This window comes from Mus caroli, unplaced genomic scaffold (genome assembly GCF_978045245.1).
Source record: "Mus caroli unplaced genomic scaffold, Mus_caroli_1 scaffold_7, whole genome shotgun sequence".
Lineage (NCBI taxonomy): Eukaryota > Metazoa > Chordata > Mammalia > Rodentia > Muridae > Mus > Mus caroli.
In genome coordinates, this window is record NW_028227262.1 from 132,702,096 (window position 1) to 132,713,166 (window position 11,071).

General features: G+C 40.4%; 1 pseudogene; it reads right to left on the reverse strand.

The window, feature by feature from the left end:
- Positions 1-428: 428 nt before the first annotated feature.
- On the reverse strand, positions 429-4,976 carry LOC110296503 (bifunctional purine biosynthesis protein ATIC pseudogene; annotated as a pseudogene).
- Positions 4,977-11,071: the final 6,095 nt, after the last annotated feature.

Genomic DNA, 11,071 nt, shown 5'->3' on the forward strand with positions numbered 1-11,071 from the left:
GGAAGAACAGTATCAGCATTATCTAGATCCTGCTAAGGACCCAGTTCCCAGGGGATAATTGACTGTTTGTTAAGGGGGCAAACAGCCAAGCTTCTGAGAGACAGGAAGAAAGGAGTCCTGGGGATTGCTGTCTGCAGTGGGGACATGTCATCCTAAGGCAACTTGACTCCTTTAGTTACCTGCACTTAGGTGTCTCACAGGGACCTTTCGAGAATGCTGGCTCCAGGAGGGAGAGATGCTTTCAGGTTTTGTAGAAACCAGTCTTGCACATGTTGTCTTAGGCTAGAAAGCTGTACCTTTCAAATAAGCAAGACCCAACTACCTAAAACCAAAGACCCAAATATTAAGATACAAATGACTCTTTTAAAAGAAAGATACTTTCAAGATCCCGCACAAGATCTATGGTCAGGAAACAATGTCAGCTGAGGTCAGTGGTGGAAGAACTGGAGATCTGTATGTGCTAAGATGATCTCTAGTTCCTCACATGCCTCGATCACAACCTTGTCAGCTGTATATCCAGATGGAGCAACAATGCAGGCCACACCACTCCTTTTAGCTCTGTCTATATTATCCCCGAAAGAAAAGAAGGCATCAGAGCTGACAGACCGACCACTCAGCTTGCAGACCCCTTCCTTCTTCTCTGCCTCCATGAGTAACTCAGGAAACTCTATGAACAATGCTTCCCATTTCATCAGGTCTTCACCCTCACCAATGGTGTCAGTCAAATACTCATCGATAGCATTGGAGATTTCTGCTCTCTTCACCCCAACTTTAATCTTCATGGAAAGCACTTGTGGGTGGTGTTGAAGCCACCAAGAGTTTGCCTTATCGCCTGTAAGGCATGTGCAGTGTGTATCTGAGACTGTTGCCCTGCTCCAATGCCAATAACCTGTCCGTCCTTGGCATAGCACACTGAGTTAGACTGAGTATACTTGACAGCGATGGTGGTGACAATGAGGTCTACAGTGATGGTGGTGACAATGAGGTCTCTGAGAGCAGATTCCTGCAGATCTTTGTTCTTGGTGATAATATTGCTAAATAACAACTTGTCAACGACACCATTATTTCTCTTCTGGCTTAAATGGAGACCAAACAGTGTTTGAACTTCATTTTCATCCGGTTTGTAGGACTGATCTATCTGAACAATACAGTAGTAGTTTCCATTTTTCCTTTTAGGAAGTATTTTCAAGGCTTCTCTTCTTCTTCATATCCAACACTTCTCTGGAGATAATTTTTTGCAGTTGGGACATCACAACCTCAGATAATGCAACAAAAATCACCAAATAAAGACATCCTGTCAGCTCCTCTTGCTCTTGCATATGCAATGACCAGGGGAGTGAGGGTTGAATAGAAGTCATAGACCATGTACAATCTGACTCATCCTTACTAAGTGGAACCCCAACAGCAGCACCTGTTGGGCTGATGTGTTTGAACCAAGCCATGGCTGGAATGTCTACTGCTCTTCTCAGTTCTGTCTCCAGCTGTCAGGCGCTCAAAGCATCACACAAACTTATGAATCCTGGGGCTCTGTTGAGAACTGCGATGGGATGGGGGCTCATCCTATCCATACATTAAGGGCATCTGAGAATTTACTGTACTGTTTCCTGAAGTAATCTGAAATCACTTCATCATATTGAGTGGTATGAGAGAATGCCTTCAATGTCAGGTGGCGCCTGGTCTCCAGGGAGGTGTCAGATCCCTGCATCTCTGCAGCCACTGCTGCCTAGTTCTCTGGTTCACAGACCGCTGTCACTCGAGTGTGGTTTTTGGCTGCATCTCTCAGTAAGGTCATGCCACCAATATCAATTTGCTCTACAGCAGCCTCAACATCTGCATCTGGAGAAGCCACAGTCTTCACAAAGGGGTACAGGTTACAGACAACAACTCTTATAAGGTTGAAACCAAACCTGGCTATGACAGCATTATCTGGACTATTGCGTGCCAAGATTCCAGCATGGGTGGCAGGATGCAAGGTTTTCACATTGCCCCTCTATCGTTTTGGGGAACCCCATTAGCTTAGACTCATCTCTGACTACCAGGCCAGCATCCCTGATCACTTTTGCTGTGCCTTCGGAAGTGACCAGACTCAAGCTAAGAGACACGAGGTTTCTGGCAAATTCCATGAGACAGTTTTGTCAGACATACTGAACAGGGCAAGCTGGGAGGGATCTATAGCTGCTGCGCTGGGTCGTGGAGTCCGGAGACAGGCCACGTGTGTCCACTCATGATATGTATTCTTTTCTTTTTTTTTAAAATTAGGTATTTTCCTCATTTACATTTCCAATGCTATCCCAAAAATCCCCCATACCCACCCCCCCACTCCCCTACTCACCCATTCCCACTTTTTGGCCCTGGCGTTCCCCTGTACTGGGGCATATAAAGTTTGCAAGTCCAATGGGCCTCTCTTTCCAGTGATGGCCAACTAGGCCATCTTTTGATACATATGCAGCTAGAGACAAGAGCTCCGGGGTACTGGTTAGTTCATATTGTTGTTCCATCTATAGGGTTGCAGATCCCTTTAGTTCCTTGAGTACTTTCTCTAGCTCCTCCATTGGGGGCCCTGTGATACATTCAATAGCTGACTGTGAGCATCCAGTTCTGTGTTTGCTAGGCCCCGGCATAGTTTCACAAGAGACAGCTATATCTGGGTCCTTTCAGCAAAATCTTGGTAGTGTATGCAATGGTGTCAGCATTTGGAAGCTGATTATGGGATGGATCCCCGGATATGGCAGTCTCTAGATGGTCCATCCTTTTGTCTCAGCTCCAAACTTTGTCTCTGTAACTCCTTCCATGGGTGTTTTGTTCCCAATTCTAAGAAGGGGTATTCTTTTCACGTTGCTTTATAGTTCGTACCTTTTTGTGTGAATACGCTGTATTTAAATACTGGTAATAGGAATAATTCTTTTTGGTGTTTGCCATTTTCATAAAAGCTACCTGTTTAAACAGTTCACAAAAACTTTAGGAAAACCAGTAGTCTACCTCCCTCGGTCCTCTCCCTCCCTTGTTCTTTTTGTCTCAGAGCGTTTCTTTATTCATGTAACGTTGGCTGATTCATTTGGTAAAAATAATGTGTCTTGATAACATGGAGAACATTTCAGTTTGTTAGTTTTCAGTTTTATTGGTCAATTCCCAAGCCTAAAGAGTTAAAAGCTAACTCCCTCTTTCACTAACTCCTGCTATCAAGTTTTCCCAGTATAATGTTGTTTGGTTAGATTAGAATCAAGAATTTACACTTTTATACTATGTAAGCACATTATACTATGATAGGGCAAACCATGATCAATATTCGATCCTGTTCTAGGTCTGTCTTTTCCGGAGTAACACGTTATTTTTATTGTCTCCTTAAAATCATTTTCTATTGATTAGTATCTGATTTAATGGTCAAAGTTATTTTTAAAGGATTGCTTGTATTTTTTCCAAAGACTTCAAATTACACTGATTGAATGTAATTTCAACTTGCAGTAGGGGATGGGGGTGGGTAACACACTATGGTACAGACTGGTTATACTTTACAGCTGGGACAGACTTGTCATGCAGGATCTCGCTCTATCATTAGTTGAGAATCTCATCTCATATCTGAAAGTCTTTTGTCCTACCTCACATTTCCTTGTCATGTGTAGTGTAAATGGTTTTCACTAAGAAGTCTTTGAACTAATTCTAGTTTCAGATGACAGCTATAGAAAAAAAAATAGAAGTTGCTGCAGTGTTAGATTGTTGTCTCCGTTTTTCCAGGTTTGTAGAATTGACATTTTTTATCCCGTTGCTCCCGTTTTTGCTTCTGACTCTTCCCGGGTAATTTTAGTATTTTAACTCACTTTCTTAAATTCTCAGGATATTTTATAAAGTTTGTTTCTTATTCCTTCATATCACATTCTAATTTTGTGTGCATGTGTATTTGTGTGCGTGTGCGAGTGTCTGTGTGCAGGTGCATGCATGTGCATGTGGTTAGGGGAGTGCATTTGTGGAGGAGTGTGTCTATGTGGGTGCTTGAAGATGCCAGAAGAGGAAGTCAGATCCCGAGGAGGAGCAGGGGTTACAAACAGGCGTGAACCATCCAAAGCACCTGCTGGCACTTGCCCTGCCTCTCTGAAATAGCAGTATGCACTACTAATTACTGAGCCACCTCTCTAGCCCCAATTCACAACAGTGCTTTAATTACCTTACATCATCATTTCCTTTGCTACCTGCAGAAATACCTGGGAAAATGTCAGAAAGTCTCTCACTTAACACTAAGACCTTGACTTTCCTTCATCCTAGCTAAGAATCTACTTTCTTTCTCTGCCATTTTGTCAGTTGCTTTTAACTGTTCATAATTTTTTCCCTTGATCTTCTGTGTTCTGCTCATTTTAAGTTTATTGAAGTATTCTTCACACAGAACAAACTCCATACATATAAAGGCTACATATAAAATAACTATGTCAAAGAGATATCTTGAGTTCATTTTAGCAGTATTTAGCATAACCATGGCACTGAATCAGCTTCAGTATCCATTAATAAAATAGTGTGTAAAGAAAATGTTAAGGAATATATTTTGAACATTTTACATATATATATATATATATATATATATATATATATATATACACACACACACACACATACATATATACACACACGTATATATACACATGTATACATATATGTATATACATATATATGTATATATACACAAATATCTATATCTATCTATCTATATCTATCTATCTATCTATACCTGGAAATCTGTAGCTTTAGTCAATACAATGTATATATTATTCACTCATGAAATTTTTCTCTTGACCTTTCTGTTGACCTACAATCTCCAGGCAACATGTGTTCTGCTTCCTGTCACTCTGTTTAATTTACACTTTCTTGAAGTTCATATAAATGAAATTGTGCAGTATGTGTTGTTTTTCTGGCTGACTTCTTCGGCTATGCACAATCATGTCAAGGTTCATAAATGATGTAGCTTGTACCACAGTACATTCTTGGTTCATTGTGAGTGACATTCCTTCAGAAGTATAAATATGTTAGTGGATATTTTCACTGTTTACAACTTTGAGCTATTATCAGGGGGAAACCTAATAGTTGTTTGTATTTTCTTAGGGGCTGGAGAGATAGTTCAGTGGGTATTGAGTGTTTGCTGTGTAAGCATTAGGATCTGAGTTTGTCTCCTCAGCATTCACATAAGGAGCTAGGCATGACCACGCACAGCTGTAACAATGCTGATGGGAGCAGACAAGAAACAAGGGCTGCGAGCTCAGCTGGAAAACAGAGAGCTCCAGAGTCAATGACAGACCTTATCTCAAGGGAATAAGGTGGAGAGTGATAGAGAAAGACATGTGAGATCCTTTTTTGGCCACTATATTACAGATGTCCATACATATACACACACATATATAACACGCATGAACATACACTTTCCATGGACATGTTTTGATTTCTCTTAAATAATTGAGTGAGTGATACAGTGGATGAAGATTTAATATTTTATCAGTCATCTAAAATTATTTATAGTGGCTCTACCATTATACATTCTTACTAGCAGAGTGAGAGATGAAGTTGTTTTACAGTCTTCTGGGATTCTATGTGATTTTATTTATTTGTTTTTCTGTTCTCCAATGTTGTGGTATCCATGTAATTTGAGGTGTATTTGTCTAGAACCTGCTGATATTAAGCACATTTTTATTTGCTTATTCGGTTGCTTATCCTTTCTATGATGACATATTTGTTCTGACAGTTTACTGCAGCTCTCTTATTGGATAGCTTGTCTGAAACTTGGATATATTTCACACATTCTGCATACAAGCCTGTATCAGACACACAAATTGGCCATCTTTATAGTCGCCAAATCCCTCTTCTTCATTTCTGCAGTGATATTTTTGGAAGAGCAAATATTTTACATTTTGATGAAATTAGGCTGTCAGGTTGTGCTGCTTTGGACTGTGTTTTTAGTATGAGCGTGTTATTCCTAAGGTAGGAGATTGCCTTAGCTACATTTTACCACTACATTATTCAGCAAATGATAACTTACATTTTTTTAAAAAGGTTGCACTTATTTTTAGTTAATTTATATAAATATTAGATATTAAAGTCATTTTTTGGCATATCACGTTCTCCAAGATAGTTTATAGGAACATAACGTTGTGCACATTGGTCAAACCAGGGTATCAGGGTACTCTGTGACTCTCTTTTATCCAGTTGGGTCATGGATTCACATTTACACTAAATTCACATAGCTGTGATTATTTTAACTTCCTAAGTTTGAAAGCAGACCTTCTTAGTCTTTCAAATTTTCTGGAGAAGTTGATAAAAAAAGTTGTAGAATTTTCCAGAGGATACCTCAATGGAGAGTTTTAGTTTGGTGAGAATTTTAAACTTCTTTTATACTCCTTTTCATTAATTTTCCGTCTTCTTTATTCCATCTGCATTGGTTTTAGAGTGCCTAATATTCTTCTATTTTTTTCAAGTTCAAAATTGGAGCTTGATATGATAATGTTTTTAACAGGAGAATTTAGGGTGAAGCATCCCTTCCAAAATATTCCTTATTTACAATCCAGCCTCTGCCCCCTTCTAGTACCCTCTCCCAGAGTTCCCCATGCCTACCCTGTCCCCGAGACGATGCTCCCTCACCACCAGGTCCCCCTCCCTGGGGCCTCAATTCTTTCAAGGATTTGGGGCATCTTTTCCCACTAAGACCAGGCCAGTCAGTCCTCTGTTACATATGTGTCAGGGGCCTTGGACCAGACCCTGTATACTGCCTGGTTTGTGGCTCAGTATTTGAGAAATCCCAGGGGTCTGGGATAGTTGAAACTGCTGGTCTTGCTATGGGGTTGCCCTCCTCTTGTGCTTCTTCTATCTTTCTCCTAAGTCAACCAAAGGGGTCACCGAGTTCAGTCCAATGGTTGGCTGTAAGTATCTGCATCTGTCTCAGTCAGCTGCTGGTAAGGCCTCTCAAAGGACAGTCATGCTAGGCTACTGTATATAAGCACATCATTGCATCAGTCATAGTGTCAGGACTCTGTTTATTCCCATGAGGTGGATCCCTAGTTGGGCTGCTCACTGGACTACCTTTTTCTCAGTCTCTTCTCCATTTTTGTCCCTGCAGTTCTTTCTGTAAGGCAGAAGACACAGTCAATAGGACAAATTAGAAACCTACAGAATGGGGAAAAAAACCCATCACCAACCCCACATCTGATAGAAAACTAATAATCCAAAAAGATCTCAAGTAGTTAACCTCCAAAATACCAAATAACTCAATTTAAAAATAGCATACAGAATTAAACAGAGAATTCACAACAGAGGAATTTCGAATGGCTGAGAATCACGTAAAGAAATGTTCAAAGTCCTTAGCCTTCAGGGAAATGTGAATCAAAACAACCCTGAGATTCTTCCTTACATCAATCAGAAGGAGGAAGATCAAAAACTCAGGTGACAGCACACACTGAGAATGTGGTGAGAATGTGGAGAAAGAGAAACCCTCTTCTATTGCTGGTGGGACTGCAAACTAGTACAACCACTCTGGAAATCAATCCAGTAGTTCCTCCGAAAATTAAAAATATATCTACCTGAATACCCAGCTATACCACTCTTGGGCATATAACCAAAATATGCCCCACCATACCAGAGGAACATGTGGGCCATGCTGTTCATAGAGGTCATAGTTGTAGTAGCCAGAAGCTAGAAACAACCCAAATGTTCCACAATGGAAGAATAGATATAGAAAATATGGTACATTTACACAATGTAATACTATTCCTCTATTAAAAAATGAAGACATCATGAATTTTGCAGGTAAATTGATGGAACTAAAAAAATATCAGTCTGAGTGAGGTAACTCAGACCCAAAAGGACATATATGGTATGTTTTCACTAATATGTGAATATTAGCCAAAAAGTACAGAGAATCTAGGATACAACCTTCAAAATTTAAGAACTTTAACTAGTAGAAAAGCCAAGTGAGGATGCTTCAATTTTACTTAATAGGGAAAGAAAATAATAATGGGAGGCAACGGGCAGGAGGGATTTTGGTTGGAGAAGGGAGGCAAAGGAGAAAAGGGGAACAGGATCAGATATGGGGGGACAGGAGAGAAGCCCAGAGGGTCAGCAGAATGAGTGGAAATATAGAGTCTCAGAAGATGAGAGGTAGGGAGACCCTCTAGGAAATATCAGAGACCTGGGAGTCAAGAGACTCTCAGGACTCAATGGGAGTGATTTTATGTGAAGTGTTCAACAGTGAGGAAAGGGAAATTGAAAGTCCACCTCCAACAGATAGATAGGGCCTCAAGAAGAGGAGTGGTGTTATCAACCCACAGTCAAAATTTCTGACTCAGTTTGCTTTGCAACCTCTCAAATAGGTATTCTTGGTCCATGAACCTCCCTTTATCTACACAGTGGAATTGCTGTATTGTAGGACCTTAGTGTAGTGACAATTTTGGAGTGTTGGTATCTTTAAAAAACAGAACTATTATGAGAATATGTTTCCATTTATCTCCCAGGTGAGTGATACAGGACTACTTCATATCGTCCACAACAGCTGACTGTGAATTGCCTCATGCTCTAGTAGGGGCATGATTTTGCCAGGTGCCGATAGTTTTAGTGATTGCGTGATATTTGGAGCTGATTCTGTGATATTTGCATTCTGGGGACTGTGGGGAAGTGGGCTGTACACAGACAGCCTGGTCTCCAGTCGAGCATAGGTCTGTGAACCCCAGGGACCTGATGGGTGGTGATTTCCACCTACATGGACGGAAGGTGTTCGATCATGTCTCCTGTACCCCTGGCTTCTGTCGAAGTTACTGCCCCCACAATCCCCACAGGAGAGGTGTGTGGCTATCAGTCATGTAGGAACAGCACCAAGCCTTTCCACATGCAAATAAGGCTTTCCTCAAACTCTCAGTCCAAGCCAATGAGAGGTACCTGCTGTCGAACCCTGAATCACCCCCGAAACTGTATATAAATCCTATCCAGGGAATTAAAGGTGTGTGAGAACTACTCCATCGTCTGAGTCTTTTGTTCCAAGAGCTGTAAGATTTGGGAAGAGATCTTTTCTCCTGAAGAGCCACCTGAGGTCCTGCCGCACTCTTCACTGGATAGTCGGCTTCTCATCGGCCAGCCAATGAGACTCAGTACAGAGTGGCTCAGAGTTACTAAGCGACTTGGAAGGCATGGCAGAGACTTCATCTGCCTGCCTACATTCACTTCCCTCTGCTGGAACTCTCACACCAGCCTGACCAGAGATCTCCGTGGAAAACCTCTGGTACCCAGGCCCACAGGGGACTTATTTTAGAATGCACCTAAGTGCAAGGCACTGGAAAGGCAGAGTGGGTTGTTGGTTGGTTGGTTGGTAATTAGTTGTTGGTTGTTGGATGTTGGTAAGTTATTGTTGGTCAGGATTTGGTAAACAGTCATGACAAAAAAAAAAATCAACAAGAACAAATTAGATGTCTTGACTGCAAAGATCAACTTGCCCAAGGAACTCAATGCCCCTAGTAAGCAGTAAGTAGTCTAGTGATAATTGTCACCCCTTCTTGACCCTTAACTTTACTCAGGGAACTCTTTCCTTTCCTCTTTATCCTTTTTACTTCTCTTACATGTATATAGTTTTAGAGTGTTGAAAGTGTGGAAGAAAGGTGGTGAAGGGTGGAAGGAAAAAAAAACCCCACAGAGTATCCAAAGGTCAATTACCCCATAGTTAACAGATACTCTGCCTATTTCTGTCATTACCATTCTCCTGTTACTCTGAATTGCATTGCACTTTTGGTTTTTACAGTTCTTGTAGTTTCTCCCATAAAATAAATTTATTATTATTTTAATCCATCATATTTCATATTATTTTCATCTTAAAAGAGAGTTCCAAGCAGTCTTTTTTATACTTTATCTGTCAAATATATAAGAATATAGTGATTAGAATTGTTTCGTGGTATTATCATCTAATTATAACATCTCCGATAATTCTCCGATACTTTTTGACCATAATAAGTCATGGATGTCAGATTATAAATTTAGTTGTTGGATGGACAACAATTTTTGGTCTACTTAACTTTTTTGCTTGAAAATATTTTGATAGTTTATGTTCTAAAGATTTTTCTTTTTTCTTTTAAGGAAGACTAGAATAGCATTAAATCTAGTACTATTCTCCTAACAGAGGCGCCATCTTTCTTGCCTCAGACCCCAAGAATGATGAGATTGCCAGAATGGACTGTGGGAAATGATAATATTCTTGGTTCATTGTGAGACTGGGCACTTAGCTCTAACAAATGGCTGACTATTTTTCTAGCATTTTGCTTCTTCTCATCTCTCCTGGGCACATTGTCTTTGATATTCTGGTCTGTGAGGTCTATGTAGTCAGACTTTCTTCCTCATCTTTTTAACCACAGCCTATAATCTTGGGATTTTAAGCCATTGCATTGCCCTTAATGCCTTTTGGTTTTCCATCTCTTAGGGACTACTCCCTTTGCTTTTTGGTGTCTATTCTATTGAAAGTCGATGTTTAAAGTATTTTGTCTGTGTTTTGTCCGTTGTGGTTTAGAAGGACATGGCTGGTTCCTGTTCCTTAGTAGACAAGATTCAGATAGACATGCTCATGAAATACTTATAGTATTACTTTAGTGGGATTTCAGCACTGTGTTAACAATATTGTGTAATGTGGGAGCCAGAGGTCAATATTAAGTGCCTTTCTCTATCACTCCCCACTTAACCTTTTGAGATGGGTTCTCTCATTGAGCCTAGAGCTCCTTGAGTTGGCTAGGCTGATGCTGCCTGGCCAATGAGATCCAGATATCTGTTGCTGACTTCTGACTTCCAAGTAATTGGAAGTATCCATATAGAGCCTAGCCTTTGATGTGAGTGCTGCATTTGAATTCATATTTTCCTGCTTGTTAGACATATTGTTTACATACAGTCTTCCAGCCTTCCATAAAGTTGCTTTTTAAAATAAATTCTTCTTTTGAGAATTCCATACATACTTAAAATATAATTAGACCATATCATCCCTCCTCTTCCTTCAACTGTTTTTAGAGTCCCTCCACCACTTCCTCATCCCAACTTATGCTCTCTCCAGATCCCAGTGAGTGCACTCAGTGCATGCATA